Source organism: Mytilus trossulus, chromosome 13 (genome assembly GCF_036588685.1).
Source record: "Mytilus trossulus isolate FHL-02 chromosome 13, PNRI_Mtr1.1.1.hap1, whole genome shotgun sequence".
Lineage (NCBI taxonomy): Eukaryota > Metazoa > Mollusca > Bivalvia > Mytilida > Mytilidae > Mytilus > Mytilus trossulus.
The window spans coordinates 17,989,097-18,007,013 of NC_086385.1; the positions used below are offsets into that span (position 1 = coordinate 17,989,097).

Consider the following 17,917-nt stretch of genomic DNA (forward strand, 5'->3'; position numbering starts at 1 on the left):
ATCAGCCACCTCAAATTGATATTAGCATCGGTTGTCATTTTTGGTGTTTCATTATAAACCGAATTAACACACTAGAATTTGTTTGAAAAGTTCAGTAATTCGGTAAGATTTTTGAAAGTATTTACGACGGGCGACAGACGACGATGAACGCCAAGCGATGGCATGAAATTAGGATCAGCTGAGCTGAAATATATATTTTATCTGTAAATCCATGCAACGCAAAACAAAATATTGATAAAATACTGATGACAAATAAATCAATCAATGAATCTATCACATGTTCTGGAAGTTCAATACGGCATACACTGTATCGTAACAGCCGAATTTGTCCCCAATATAGAATTGTTACTTAGCTTTGATGACAAATACCACACAAAACATTACAGTGAAATACAAAAAAAAAGAGGTCGTTGAGTCAGTTTAAGAAGCAGTAATAGGTCTGCTTTTGTAGTCTAATCGAAAACCTTCTCAGAAGAAAATAATTCTAACTATGCAGATGTACCTGCTGGGACATTATTGAACAAAAACATACAATAGCACTAAAACAACACGGCGTGTTCTCTAAAGTCTGGCATTAACACTGTACTCTAGCATACATAATCATATTAGATATGCAATTACTTTGTAATGAAAGTGGAAATTTATCTTATCGTCATCTAATCATTTCATCTCATTCAAATATTGTACAAAAAATTAAATATTTATTGAATAGCATCCAAAATTTGAGTATATTAGATAATCACGATCTCCGGGTGTTGATCTTAAGATATGCTGATGATGATACTATATAACGCGCTACATTTTTGTGATTAATATTTATCGAATTTTTGGAATCGTATGCCACCAAAATGTATCATTCGGCAGTTCTAACAAGCTAGATAAAGATTTAATGAACAGTTATTCATATTTAAGTCTAAGAAACATTATTTTGGCGAACACCCTCAAGTCGGTACCATGTGTCTTACGTCTTTTTTTTTTCTTTTTTTTTAAGGACTTTGTGTCGATCTGATGAAACAAATATTTTTTTATTGATATTCATAGTTTATTTTTGTAAATTGTGATTACACTATTGTTCCAGGTTAAAAAAACTGCTTAGTTGTCAGCAAATATGTTAAACCCCGCCGGATTCTGCAAGTGTCTGTCCCCATTCCCCTCTTTCAAATGGGGGTCGTCAGTGCACACAGCATCATAATACTACAATAGTTAAATAGTAGGGAAAATACTCATCAACTTCTTTGAAGATGGAAAACTAGAAAACCATAATATTTAATCAGATGGTCAACCACAGTGCATTCAATATCGATATAAGATATAATGTAGCTATAAGAATATGTAATGATAATGACTGGATACGACTCATTGAAAATGATATAGTACTAGTAATTCTTCTGTTATCAAATCTATATCGTGATGAACATGCTTTCAATCTTTTAAATCAAAGCTGTATGTTCCGCATATGCAACGATTTCACTTTAAATTTAGAATAATGATCAGAATCTCCATTTCAGTTTATTTTGGAGTGTCCCCGTTGTGATAGTTTATTTGCTGTTAAATTTATAGAAATCTATCTGAGATCCAAAACATGAAGTTGGTTATTTAAACGTTACTCAACTAACTAATATGGCTTCAAAGGGTCTAGTGAATTGGAAAGTATGTAATATATATATATATATATATAGAAGTGTTATACTTTTAAAGACTTACCGAAGTAGGAGCTATCTATGCATTTATCCTCCAGCAGTAAACCAGTTAATATAATGCTGTGTCTAGTAACAGACAAGTCTTATATTTTGTTATTACTCGTTATTTAAACGTTTTAGAAATGGAAACTTACCACTGATACAAGCTTAAACCTTGACTAGTAACTTTTTTTCTATAATTAAATTTAATACCTACTAGATTTAAAGTCTTATCTTTAACTTCAAAATATGACATAACATAGTTTTTATTCTCACACTAGGAAAAACTTCACTTAAAAATTTAAAATGCATATTTCTGAATACATTGGGAAATGGAATCCCCACTAATGGAAATGACCGAAGAATGTTAATACTTTCTACTAGTTCAAGTGGTTACTATGTTTTTTTCTGGAGATTGATTAGAACAGCTAAAATAAATTCATTTCATTTCATGAATGATTAATGTTTTTGTTGGTTGTTTTTTATGAAATATTCTTGTCCGTACTTTTTCGATTGTATCATCTCTTCAACGTTTGTTTTAAGTTTTTAATTTCCATTTTTTTCAAATTTTAAGTTTCAAGCTCGGGCGTTGTGGTAAAAAATATAACTCAGTACCATCTATTTTACTTATTATTGAAGGTGACCTTTCATTGGATTTCTTATTGTCTCTTTATTTTAACTTTGGTAGATAGTTGTCTGAATAGCAACCATTCCACATCTCTTCATGAGAATCCCGTATAAGAGAAAACAGATGAAACAACTTGGTTACGACTATCATATTAACAACTAGGTAAAGGAAAATCCATCTGGAAAATATTAAATTAACATAACAACATTCTGCTGTTGTTTTTTCTATGGTCGGGTTGTTGTCTCTTTGATACATTCCCCATTTCTATTATCAATTTTATAGTCCTTAATGACTCGTTACTAGTTTTATCATCCGAAAAAAATAAACCGCATATAATGCATACCCAAAGCATCAATTTGACATCTTGAATCTCACACAATCATAACGTAGAATCAGTTCAACTTCTTCATGCAGCAAGTACTTTACAGTAATTTATATTCAAAGTTTAGATCTGAAATGGGCTCACAAAGTGCATGCTCAGTGGCGGATCCAGGAATTTTCATAAGTGGGGGCCCACTGACTGACATAACAAGGGGCCCGCTCCAGTCACGCTTCAGTGATTCCCTATATAAGCAACCGAATCCCAAAAAAGAGGGGCCGGGCCCCCTAAATCCGCCTCTGGTGCTCTAGATCTTGCAATAAAAAAGAAGGAGATGTGGTAAGGTTACATTTTGCCATTGAGACAACAGCCGCCTATAGGCCTAATAGAGTAAAAATTGTGTCGATATAAGATATAAGCAATTCATAGGTATTCTACAATAATAAAAAAAAAAAATACGTACTGTCAACTATAAAAGGTATGATACATACACAAAAACATGTTACATTTGAGAAAAATGACTGTAAAGATTTCACCTATATCTGCCGTCGCCATATTGGGATAATCGTAATTCCAGTGCATATGAAATGATTTAAAGGAAAAAATCAGCCTAACTTATAACAATAGAATTAACAAAACACAACTATGATAGACACAGACCAACGACAACCATGCACTGAATAACTGACCTGGGGCAAGCTTATCATACATAATGTGGCTAAACATGTTTGTTAGCGCTAAACACTCCCCAAGGGACAGTGGTGTTATAACACATCATAGGAACAATCAAACTCCGAAACAGTGGTGACATCTGGCTACGCTTCTTTAGAAAGGGAAGTATGACCCGAACGATAACGCTGTATGGAGTTTGAGGAACAATACGTAAGTATCAGTCCAACCATTGAAAATCAGCGATGTCTCCAATACAATTTTTTAAAATACAAAATAACGCCAGACTTGCATTAAAATTAGTTTCATTGATTTGAAGCGCGATCAATCATAATCTCCTGCGTCTGAATCATGTATGTTCCGTAAAACACTAATGCTGTTACAGCGTTTGTCAGTTGGCAAACTAACATGCATGACTCTCATAAATTTTAGCAAAGTGTAAAACTGTATATTGTTAATGAGAGAAAAACTTTAACCACCGAGATATGAATTTTGTTCGTAACTGTTTTGTAAGTATGTCTTTCACGTCATCAAATGCTTACTTAGCACCAATTGCCAAGGTATGCAAGATAAACGTTGTAAAGCATTAAGTTATCTGTTTTGTCTGTCTGATACGAGTTTATAGAGTAATTACCTTCATTGACAATTTGGATAAGAATTTATGTAATGTGTGCGAAATAATTAATCCTTGATCATAAATAATATAAGATGACATAGTATTTCCAGATATAATATCAACGTGAATAAAACACTGTAGATGCCAATAAGACAGCATACCAATAAAGACTAGTGTCTCCACGTGAGCCCTACTTAAACATACTAGACAGCAATGTCTTGTATAATTCGTCACTAGCAAAGACCTATTTTAAAAGTTAATACTTCTTTGGTGCCAAATTGACATTAGCCTCATTATTTATGTATGGGCCTGTCCCAAGTCAGGAGCCTGTATTTCAGTGGTTGCCGTTTGTTTATGTGTTACATATTTGTTTTTCGTTCATTTATTTTTTATATAAATAAGGCCTTTAGTTTTCTCGTTTAAATTGTTTTACATTGTCTTATCGGGGTCTTTTTTAGCTGACTATGCGGTATGGGCTTTGCTCATTGTTGAAGGCCTTACGGTGACCTATAGTTGTTAATGTCTGTGTCATTTTGGTCTCTTGTGGACAGTTGTCTCATTGGCAATCATACCACATCTTCTTTTTTATATTAGAGAATAGTTTTTATTTCTGGTTTGATTCTGGGATCTGTAACACAGAGACTAAAAATCTAACCGGAATTGTTTCCAAAATTAGCCGGGCTTGAATCTGGTAATACTAGCAAATAAGCCACCGTTCATGAAAAAATCACTTTACGCTGAGTGCAAAACTTAAAAGTAGACCTTGAATTTTCATATTGGGTTTGATCCCGAGATCGGTAACATGCACAAAGAGTCACGTATTTCTCTGTTATATAAGCTAATGGATGGCAGAGTATTTTGGTTTTTGTTATGTGAATACACTCTTTGCGAGATCTATTTCTGATGGTTGTTGTTTGAAACGAACAAGAACTTTTGGGAGAGTGTGGCTATCATATATTTAATTATGATTTTGTAACATCTGATTTAGGATAGAAAAAGATGAAAATCGTCATTTTTTGTATTCCATAATGAAGGCATATTGCTTGACAATGAACAAACGCAAATAGGAGGTGACAGTCGGGATCACAGCCTAAAATTGCATATGCCTAATCGTAAGAATACCTTGTAGTTACTTAGATTTCTTTACTAACAGTATTCATCATTTGCATAGTACGTTATACATATGTTACTTTTGGATAGTTAAGATTATTTGTAAATCATTACCACGAGTGGAATGTCATAAATTGCATAATTATTTGCAATTACTTTAACAATAACAATATTCTTCAAAGGATTCTCTCACCCTATTTTGCGCAAAAACCCTTTCATTACACGATAAAACTTGGAAATAAGAACACTTCGGTTTACAACGTAACCATTAATAAACGACATTGAGCTATTACAGCGTAATTGCATATAACATACATTGCTTTATGTTCAGCAGGGAAATGATTACTAAAGCTAGATCGTACACTTATGATATCCTCATACCCAGATTAATTTGTAAAGACTATCACTAGTCTGCCAACACCGAGTGTTTGAGTTCGAATTCCGCACGTGGGAGCTGCACACGACTTAGTTGACTAGGATTGTGAGTTTTCCTACCGGAGTTTGATTTTAGTGTTGAAAGTGTCGTTACTAATCAATCAATATTTACGTTAAATTTTTTTCAACTTTTTATTTGTGATAAATTGTATCTTTTGTTTCTTTTATTTGATTCGCTCTCTTACAATAAATGGCTTGTTCAATTCGCTCCTGATTCATGCTGTAAGCTATAGACCGCGTGCATTAAAAAGATGGTCTGTTCATGTACTCGACGTTTCTCGGGGAAAATGTTCAAACGAACAATTTATTTAAACGCATCGATTTAGTGTAACAGCAATTGACTTGTATATGTAATATAGATTAAATCAAAAGTATTGATAGCTAATCAAATGATGCAGTGTAACTAGTAACTGTACTCTGCGCTGTTGCTTATTAAGTGCATCCCAGCTCAATGCTGTTGACTAAACGAGACAAGCATTTCATATATGGGCATGACACTTAAGATACAAGTTTTCTAAAGGCTGAAGGTTCACACGGTATGAAATTACCAGATGAAGTTTGGTGCCATGTCTCAAGAATCTACAACTTGCAGTTGCGAGGAAAATGCGACAGAAAGGGGTTACATTGTACGCGCGGACAGACGAAAATAAACAGTATACCAATCATTAGAAGCAGGCTACGAGTTGGAAATTAATTGTTACAGTAGATGACTGGTTAAATACAAGAGAAAATAATGTTTTGCATTCTAGAAACATTGTAATTCTCAACTCTACTAATCAAGTGTATGGTTAGTGAATTGTGTCTGTTAGCTTTGAAGCATTACAAAGAATGCAAAGACTTCACAATGTTTAGTTCTTCGCCTTGAGCCTCAAAGTATTGTCTGACAAAAGATTAAAGGGCTAGTTTAATTGTTTGATTTATTCTCCCCTTTAGATAAGTACTGAAGTTTTACAGAAGTATCACTTCATGGTGATCGAAATAGCTGTGCAGATATTGTACAGCAAGTCTTTGTGTTTGTCTTACTGTAAGTTCAAATTAATCATTTTACAAAACTGATTTGGTTCTTTATAGAGAGGGATAACACAGTATTGTAGCAAAATTAAATAAGGAAAAATAACACGTGGCAATATATTCTACAGACCAAACATATCAAATAGTAAATGGTTTTTCACTAGTAATTTTGGGGCCCTTTATATCTCTTTATAGCTTGCTGTTCGGTGTGAGCCAAAGCTCTGTGTTGAAGGGCCGTTCATTGGCATATAATGGTTTACTTTTATAAATTGTTACTTGGATGGAGAATTGTCTCATACCATATCTTCCTATATATCTCATGATATTAACTTAAGCTTGAGTAATAGTTGTATGCAAGGTGTAACAATTTAACTTAAAATTCAATTATGTTAGATATGAAGGGATATTGCCCAGAGATAATGCCCACATTCTTTTTTTTTAATGTTTGATGATGACATGTCTGCACATCGCCAATCCATTTGGTAATCTCGCCCATTCTATGTTAATGAAAATATGGTAGCATTATAAAATGTTAAAAAGCGCAACAGTGTTCAGTAGTGTTGTTGTATTTTATTTAAGTTTCAACCTTTTGGTCAAGAAAATATAATAAATGCTACAAATAAAACCGAGCTTAATCAAACTTTTATTAAAGGCGACACATTATTTCATTAAATTATCAAGGTGACACAATATTTCATTAAAATTTTAATTAAGCCGACACGGTATTTCATTTAATCTTCATAAAGCCGACACAATATTTCATAAAGTTTAGTTAAGGCGACACAATATTTCATAAATTTTAATTAAGGCGACACAATATTTCATTAAATTTAAATTAAAGCGACACAATATTTCATAATTTTTTATAAAGGCGACACAATATTTCATAAATTTTAATTAGGCGACACAGTATTCCATTAATTTTAATGAAAACGACACAATAAGGGACGACATCAAAAGATCAATGAAGGATAAAAATCTTAATTCACATAGTTTTTTCACTGACCCCCCTACCCCCCCTTTTAACTTAATTTGGTAAAAATTGATTGACCCATATGGATACATGTAAAAAATCAATGTCGGATAACCAAATCTTGCAGCAGTTCAACCCCCCACCCCCAAACTATTTGAATTAAGTTTTTTATTCTTCATTGATCTTTTGATGTCGTCCCTAAATGAATCTACAATCTTACCTGTTTATCTGTCCATGCATCATCTTCGTGTTCGACAAAATGAAGCTTTACATTAAAGTCATTTGGCAGCGTTAACAAGGATTAAAATTCCTAACGTGTTAAATACTTTAGGAAATAACTCGCACCTGTCAAATTAATTTCGTTGCATATAGACGTTAATTATATTTGCATCAAGCAATTGATGATCAGACATCACACAGTAGCTTTCTAAAACTGCCCGACTATTGTTATCATTAAGTTATGAAGCGTTTATGAAGAATAACGGTGTCTTATAATAACTACATTATTATTATCCAAATGGTTTGTGGGGTTTTAACTTCGCAAAACATAGGCTTTTATTTTACTACGGAAAGGCAAACATAGTGCATCAAATTAATTTACATGTCTTTTAAATGTCGTTTTAGACGATACTATAATGTTTTGTGTTGCATATGATTTTTTGTAATTTATTCAGTCATCAGTAGCACTTTAAAACAAAATCTTAATTTATTTTGATAAAACTGTAGTACCAATTCAACTGTCTAAAAAAAAAATCTCTTATTGCTACCTGCAGTCAATATCGTCACATGCAACTCTATCATGTTAAAATTATCTTTTAAAGCAGCTATTGTTATTCTTGTTTTGTCCATATTGTTTAAAGGTCCAAATATTTTGTGCTTCGTAGAACTACTCTTGACATTGAAATTCCACAAGATAAAGAATTCAGAAATATCGATTAGGTACCTCTTTGATTTGACGATAGAAATAAAAGAATGAAATGTGAAGCTAAATTGCCAACATAGCATAAGAAACACAAAATCATCATTCTTGTCAAATCTAGGAAATCAACTGGGCTGGGCATTCCGAACTCATAATCATGCTATACTTGGATTCAGAAAAAGTATAGTTACGTTAGTCGTCTGTATATATAAACGCAATTATGTAAAAACAAAAATGGGGTATGCATCTCCACCGTAGACCAAATGACACAGAAATAAACAGCTATTGTTTGCTGTGAGGAATCCAACAATGAACAAAAACCATATCGCCTAGTCAGTTATAAAAAGACCCAAATGTTCACCATTCAAACAAGAAAACTAACTGTCTAACTTTTGTACACAAATTGAACGAAAAACAAATGTGAACAACATCAACAAAAGACAACCAATTAAAGGCTCCTAACTTGGGACAGGCACACACATACAAAATGTGGTGGGTTAAACTTGTTAGCAGGATCCCAACCCTCCTCTAACCTGGGACAGTGGGATAACAGTACAATATAAGAACGAACTATAAAAATCAGTTGAAAAGGATGTTGGATGTGTTTGGATTGATATTTAGTCTTAGATGCATGATTATTTTATTAGTTGTTAGTGGCTTTGAACTAGCTGTCAGATTACTGCGAGTACTCTCAGATCTGTTCCTAGTGTCTTTTTGTTGTTGGTATGTACAAGTTCCTGGCCACGTCCACCTGTATTTTTGTCCATCTGATGAGTTAAGGCTTTTTCAACTAAATTTTATAGTTCGTTCTTACGTTTTACTGTTATATAACTATCCCATTTTAGGGATATATTTGTTTTTTTGTTAAATTTTTGTACATAAATTAGGCCGTTAGTTTTCTCGTTTGAATTGTTTTACATTGTCATTTTGGAGCCTTTTATAACTGACTATGCGATAAGGGATTTGCTCATTGTTGAAGGCCGTTCGATGACCTATGATAGTTGAAATTTGTTAATGTTCCACATCTTCTTTTTATATTACCTCATCAGATGGATACAAATAGAAATACATCTAACCAAACACGTTGACGTTGACGGGTACTTGTACATCCCAACAACAAAAAGACACTAAGTGCAGATCTGAGAGTACTCGCAGTTACTGACAGCCATGTCAAAGCCACTAACAACTAATTAATAAAATCATGCATCTAAGACTAAATTATCAATAAGTACACATCCACGTAGTTTGTTATTAATTTATTATTAAATCGTTGATATGTTACATAACTTTAATGATTTTAACAAATAGTTATGGATTGCAAACTGCTTACTAGTCATAAAATAATTTACAGAAATAGTGAAGTTTCACTTTGAAGAGGCGATGAAATATCACTTAACTTCGCGTGAAGTAGAACATTACATTAACTACAAATTCCATAACTCAACATAAGTATATGAAAAGGTTTTACGTAAGTTTGTCTCCATTTTTTAGGTTTTGGTATTGAGTCATGATATAAGTCGAGCAACTAGCTAAAGCATGAAAAAGCGTGTCAAAATGGCAATAACATATTTGCTTTGAAATTGTAAGTGTGAATCAAATCTAATTGTAAGTAAGATAATGTAATTTTTTAACATGGCATATGAATAAATGGAAGGGCTGAACATGCAAACAGTTCATATGTGTTCATGAACAAACATTTTTTTAATCTACCTGAAACCAAATAATATAAAGAACACTTGTTGTCGTCTTTAAATGTTTACTTGATGAGATTACTATAGTAGACAGCTTGTCTTCAATGGTATCATCCGCTCAGTAGTATACTGACATGACGTTATATAAGATACTTTCTAAAAAAATCTATTGATGTATTCAGAATTTTTAAAGAACCTATGGTATTCAACTACATCATGCATAGTAGATCAATGGTGGATTTGGACTATACTTTCTCTTTACCATAGACCTCGTTACGTATTCAAGTGGTTATAAAAACATTAGATACATGTTTCATGATAAAATATGAGAGTTCCTGATAAAGTTTAATCCGGAAAAGAGTTTTTCGATGCAAAATTCTATAAGATTTCTTTCATAATGGTGTATACAGACATCTTTCCAAATTATAAACTATTGAAATCATTTTATTGAAATCTAGGATAAAATTAAATTTATTTTTTCGCATTCATCCTATTATCTGTTCAGCATTTGTTGTCTCTTTTCCCCATGGAAGATCTATCCTGAAAGCAGAAGAGCATGTTTTCATTTTTACACCATGCATTATTATTATTTTTTCATTATCAATATTATTATCTTCATCAGCTCTATGCATCAAAAGCACCAAACCATAAATCTCGAATCCAAGCCTGGTATTTACCGATATAAAATTGTCAATACAAAACAAATAGTGAGCAGGCAATAATCACTTCGAACATTATGTCAAGCTATACGTTTGAAGTAATATATCAGCTTGCAAGATATACATACTCAGTTTAAGAGTAAAAAGTAAAATCACAAAAATATTGAACTCCGAGGAAAATTCAAAACGGAAAGTCCATAATTATATAATCAAATGACAAAATCAAATGATAAAACACATCAAACATATAGGCGGTTGTGTCATATTCCTGACTTGGTACAGGTATTCTCATATGTAGAAAATGGTGGATTGAACCTGGTTTTATAGCGCTAAACCTCCCACTTGTACGACAGTCTCATCAAATTTTATTATATTGACATCGATATGTGAACAAAGTGTCACAAATAGGGGTACAGCAATAACACGAACTTAACTAAAAACTGGGGGTGGGTTCAGGTGGTCTGGAAGGGTAAGTATATCCTGCTCAACATGTGGCACCCGTCGTATTGCTCATGTTATTACACATCTTGTAAATAGTCTCATTCGGTAGGTCATATTCGTGAAAAGGGAACGATATTGTAGTTACGACATATTAACCGAGCTTTTGGAATGTATGTGGTATTTCATTATATCTACGTTTTGTAATATCCTTTTTGGTCAAATTACGTTCTATGCAAAGTATACTTAAAAACGTAAAACAAACTTACGGTCTTTCACATAGTGGTACTGCTAGTTAAGTGCATGTATTATCATCCCATTTAAAATCCTGGTCTTTTTCCATATCAAGGCAATGTTGGTTACTTGCTGCAGCGCCATTATTCGGTTCATTTCGTGCCCACCTGAAATTGTCTCTTTTGGAAAGTTTTTGCCCACATCCATTCGCCTTCATCAAGCATGTCTGTTCCACCTAGCCACACCTCTCGGGTTGGTAGGCTAGCTTTTGGAATAAAGAAAATACCACAGAAACTTTTTCAGATAAAAATAAACTTTTTTTCTTCTTGATGTCTTGCTGATAATTTCCAGGCATTAATATTGTAGCCAGTAATTTTCAGTATCGCTGTAGGTGCTGATTTTTCTTCACTTTTCACATTTTCGATGCTTCATTGCTGTTTCTGTATTCATTTGTTCAATCGTCCTGTTGACTTTGGGCTAGTCGTTGTCATTGTCTAGAAGAAGTGTAGTTGTTTTATAGTTTTTTCGGTATACAACCCTTGAACACCTTCTATATGAAGGCTCTTCTCAATTTTACCTTGATGACAATTATAATTTACGCTATACATATTGTTGACTAAATATTATTTGCATCATTTCTTTTTACCAAAAATAACAAAAATTAAAAACCAGTTGTTCGGAGAACAATTGAAGGTCTTTCCACCAGTAAAGATCTATTTTGATATTACAATATAAAACAAAAGTTTAAAATGGCTTTATGATGTATAAATATGAATATAAAGCGAAGGTCAAAATCTAGAACGTCCTATTAACCTATAACATTGACTTCAATTTGAAGGTAACAGACCAAGGGCCTCAAATCAAAAGACCCTAGGTCTTTAATATGTTTGGTTGATAAGTTATACCATTTAACGCATAATTCTAAATATAAAAGGGGAGAAAACTCCCATTTACGGTCAACGTACCCTCGCAATCAAAATTCAAGTGTTACGGCATGTCGCAACTAACTATAAAAATAATTTGTCGATATCTTTTACGATTTTTGAAAATAAGTGAAAATAAATCAAAATCAAAATTAAGAATATGACCTTGACCTTTGACCTTGACCTATTTTTCATTTTTAGGACCAAGTACTTCAAGTCTAAAGACCCTAGATCTCTATCACTTATGGTTTACCAGTTAGAAACATATCACTTGAATCAAATGAAAAAGGAGGAATAACTCTCATATGGAGTCTCAGTATAGCTTCGGTCCAAATATATATTCTTATCCTGAAGATGTAACGAGCAATTTGGTAAAATGAATTTGTCGTAATCTTTAAAGGTTGCGAAGGAGTAGTGGTCACAAGAAAAACAGTGTTTGAGGAGATAACTCTTTACTAGATAAAGTATTTTGTTACGCGGTTGTCAATTTTTAAAGCGTATAAAATATACATATTCCAAATATCTAAGCGACATCTTTTGAAACAACAATACTACGCAAGAAAAAAAATTAGGCAGAAAAAAAATAATCAGAACAAAGTCAATAGGTCTTTCCACCAAAAGGTGGAAAGACCTTATTACCAAACTCTGAGGACAATTCCAAACGGAAAATCCACAAGCAAATACCAAAATCAAAAGTACGCATACACATCAAACGGACGGACAACAACTATCACATTTCCACCAGACATAGGCACCCTACTTAACATAAAAGGGCTGATCAAACCTGGACCTATAGCTCGCCAAACCCCGACCTGCACAACAGTCGCACAATGTTCCATCATCTTGAAAACGATGTATGAGCAAAACAAACAGACATAATAGGTATAAATGTAAAACAAAAATAGTGGTACAGAACTAAACATAGTTTCACTATCCCAATCACTGTAAACATGATAAAAACAAACAAATATGTCAACAAAGACAAAGAAAATTGCATATATATTAGCAAATTAGCAAAAACAAAAACACAAGAATACAAAAATGTACCATAGCACCGTAACACAACGACAGGATGCACAAGCACCGAGCCAAAAATAGGCTAACAGCAAAAGTCAAGTCAATACCTATAATCTATAATTCAAGGCCAACGTTTATTATTTATGAAGTTAAATAAAGGCAACAGTAGTATACCGCTGTTCAAAATTCACCAATCGATAGAGAAAAAACAAAACCGGTTTACAAACTAAAACGGAGGGAAACGTATCAAGTATAAGAGAACTACGACACAACAGAGACACAACACCGAAATATAACACACAGAGAAACGAACTATGATGAAACAATGGTCATTAATACGGATATCTATTAACAAGGTCTTGGTATCTTCCGATGATTTTTTTTTAGAAAAATCTACACTGGCTAGCGACTTGGCAGTTATTTTCCTAATTATATATTTATATATATGCAGGTTTTTCCCTTATTCAGACGACGATGTTCCTTTGGCTCAATCATGCGGTGTTCATTTATCCAAACTCGTTCGATATGCCCATGTGTGTAGTGATGTCATAGATTTTAACGAACGTAATCAATGCATCACTGGTAAATTACAGGGATTTCGTTACCATAAATTACTTAAAACCTTTACCATAACCATCGTTGTTCATGATTCGTGTAAATTAAAAAGTCGAGTTGTGTCCATTAAAGACAATTGAATTTGTCTGACAGGCATGAGGACCTTGCAAGGTACGCAAATACAAAATATAGTTATCCAATTACTTATAATAAGAGAGAATTTAACATTACAAAAAATCTTAACTTTTTTTCAAGTAGTCACTGAACCATGAAAATGAGGTCAAGGACATTGGACATGTGACTGACGGAAAGTTCGTAACATGAGGCATCTATATACAAAGTATGAAGCATCCAGGTCTTCTACCTTCTAAAATATAAAGCTTTTAAGAAGTGAGCTAACACCGCCGCCGCCGGATCACTATCCCTATGTCGAGCTTTCTGCAACAAAAGTTGCAGGCTCGACAAAAATTGTCAATATGTCTAATTCATAATCATTGCTCATAATATTACATATTAATATTGTCATTATTTTCAATACTTATTATGTTTGACCAACTATGTATAAATTGATATATTTTTTTTTCTTAAACATTTATTGTTGATGATATTGATATCGTTCGATGATATTGTTCGAAATATGCCTATTGATATTCTATGCATTATTACTATTTGTATACCAGTTGTATGGGCCATTGCCAATTATTAGGTCTTTCCACTTTTCTGTGGAAAGACCTATTGTTTTTCTTCTGATTATTTTTTTTTTTTTTTTTTTCTTCCGCCTAATTTTGTTCTTGCGATAAACATTTGTTTCGCAATATGTCGCTTAGATATTTGGTATATGATATCGAACAGTTTATGCGCTTTTGAAATTTACCCTGCGTAAACGAATACTTTTCCTTGTAGGAGTTATCTCCCCAAACACTGTTTTCCTTGTTAGCGCATCTCCTTCGCAACCGTAAAAGATTATGACAAATTTATTTTACAAAATTGCTCGTTATATCCTTCGCATGATTTGTCCTATTTTGACCAAAGCGATATGACCGCTCCATATGAGAGTTATTACCCCTTATGCATCTGATATAAGTGATATGAATTTCTATCTTATAAATCATAAGTGATAGAGACCTACGATCTTTTGATTTGAGGTCCTTGGTCCCAAAAAATGAAAATTAGGTCAAGATCAAAGGTCAAGGTCATATTCTAATATTTGAATTTGGCTTATTTTTACTTATATCCAAAGACTGTATAAGATACCAACAAACTATTTTTACTAAATTGTTAGTTGCGACATGTCGTAAGATGTAAATTTTGATTGCAAGCGTACGTTGAATGTAAAAGGGAGTTTTCTCCCCTCTTGTATTTAAAAATACGCGTTTGGTGATATAACTCATTAACTAAATATAATAAAGACCTATGGTCTTTTGATTTGAGGTCCTTGGTTTATGACCTTGAAATTGATCTCAAGGTCATAGCTTAATTTGACGTTCTAGATTTTGACCTTTGCTTTTATTCTATATGTATACATGATAAAAATATACATTTTTTAGAAAAAGGTATCAAACCATTTAACCTTGTAAAAAACAACCGGAAGTGACCTTTTGTAAACCGGAAATAGCTATTTTTTTGTACTTTATTAATATCAAAGTATATAGAACCAGATATTTTTGCAATCAGTGTCAAGTAAATATCAAATATAATCGGAAGTAACATTTTTTAAACCGGAAGTAACCAATTATCTCCCTTATTTAAAAAAAAATGTATGGAAACAATATATTTTTGGAATCAGCTTACTAGGAGCTATCATTTGACGATTGAAATGACATTTTAAACTTAGTTTCACAATTTTTCATATCAAAATACATTGTTTTGATGGAAAGACCTTCAATTGTTCTCTGAACAATTGGTTTTTAATTGTAATTGTGTTTGTGCCAATAAAATAATTGTATATGTATTTGTACTGAAAAGTAAAAACAACATTTATTATTCCTAAAGTATGCTTGACCTATAATGGTTTACTTTTATAAATTGTTATTTAGATGGAGAGTTGTCTCATTGGCACTCATACCACACATTCCTATATCTATTGTTTGAGTTTATTCAGCCATTCATATGACAAGTTTAGTTTGATAAATTTTGAATTGGTAAATTTTTAAAAAAAAGATGTGGTTTGATTGCCAATGAGACAACTCTCAACAAGAGACCAAGTGACACTGAAATTAACAACTGTAGTATAAGTCACAGTATGGCCTTCAACAATAAGCAAAGCTCATACCACATGGTCAGCTATAAAAAGCTCCAAAATGTCCATTGTAAAATAATTCAAACAAGAAAACTAATGGCCTAATATAAGTACAAAATAAGGAACAAAAAACAAATACCTGAGACAGCCACAAATAACTACCACTTAATTACGGTCTCCTGACTTGGGACAGACACATTCATAACTTAGTAAACAATTAGTAAATGTCAACATGTTTGTTCACTTATATATGCAATCATTTACGAAAATCATATATATTTTCTATTTAATATGTACTTACTACCTATAGTTTAATCGAACATAAAACAATCTATGGTATAAATTTCATATCGTCTCTTGAAGGATATCATACAAATAAATGGAGAATACACCGTGATATTCATATGTTTCACGTGGTCTTCATAAATAAGGAAAGATATTACAAAAAAATATCAAATGAACAAATATTAATTACAAAAAAAAAATCAATAAGGGGACATTCATAAAAACTGAGAAAATCAAACGTTATTAATCATCAGAACGAGTACAAAAAAATGTCATATTCCAGACTTGTTACATGGCTTTCTTTAAAAATAAAAATGGTTTTAAAGCTAGCTAACCTTAACACTTGTTTAATAGTTGTTTATAGTGTCAGTTACATTGACCAATTGAGATGAGTAACCCAAAGAAACATAATAGATAAAAGTGAAAATAATTGGGTCTAGAAAATTTACAACTTAATACAAAATGTAAATGATATAGTCAACGCTCTTACCTCGATGAGTGGCGAAAGCTCGTGTGCCTTTTCTATATATAAATTTACTTCAGAAGACAAATGAAACGAACATACTTAAAATATTTCTGCGTACTTCACAGAAATATAAACCTGAACCTTATCTGGAAAAATTTCTATAAAAAATACACACAGATACTCGTATTTTGATCGGACCGAAAGTTTTAAATCTAAAAATAAATAGACAATTTTCTTTAAACACAAAGCTGATGTTGAATTAATTCGTGACCGATTTTTTAAAGGTTTAAATCAAGGATTCATCCTACAAATATAAATACTAGTATTACAATCATTGAAGGTAAAAGGAACCATGAGCCTTCTGATTGCTATCAAAGTAAATACAAATGGGAGTTTAATTACGTATTTCTTAAAAATATACAGAAATCAATGTTGAGAAAATAACGAAAAAAAATTACTCCATAAACTGCCATTTAGATATAAACTGTCAACCAGTCCTGTGATTAAATATTTCTTATTAACTCCAAAATGAGCATCAATAGTATTATCAATATCTTGATTATACCTAGATTAGAGCAGGGGGTACACAATAGACTATTTACACAACTTGAAACGAAGCGGAAGTTATAAGATGTCATGAGTAATTTTACTGCGGTAGTGCCTGACACTGTATTAAGGAGATTAAAACAAGAAAATTTAAATATTGACAGATGAACAGTGAAAATAAGGGCACATATTGTTGACCTATTGCTGATACTTTTTAGAAATATACTTACAAGGAAAACATTAGAGTGATCAATAACCTTAACTGAGTTCAATGTCCGACGAGCCCTGCTAGAAAAATATGTAGAGCTTACAATTATTTCATATACCAAATAAAGTTGACCCAGTGCTTATAGAATCTGGAGAAACAGACCAAACCACAAGATATTTACATTGCTCAGCCGTGAAAATGAGGTCAATGTGGGATAACCATGTACAACTTAACAAAATCACTCGAAATACCATATATTGTTGACATAATGCTCGTAGTTTATGAGTAGTTTATGTT

At 32.5% G+C, this 17,917-nt stretch overlaps 1 protein-coding gene across 1 annotated transcript in view; it reads right to left on the reverse strand.

Annotated features, from left to right (window-relative positions):
• Positions 1 to 7,898, reverse strand: part of LOC134694832 (low-density lipoprotein receptor-related protein 8-like) — a 28,004-nt gene extending 20,106 nt beyond the window's left edge. Inside the window, exon 1 of the mRNA XM_063555900.1 lies at positions 7,661 to 7,898. The gene's annotated coding sequence lies outside the window, so the exon portion shown is untranslated. The remainder of the gene's footprint in view (positions 1 to 7,660) is intronic.
• Positions 7,899 to 17,917: the final 10,019 nt, after the last annotated feature.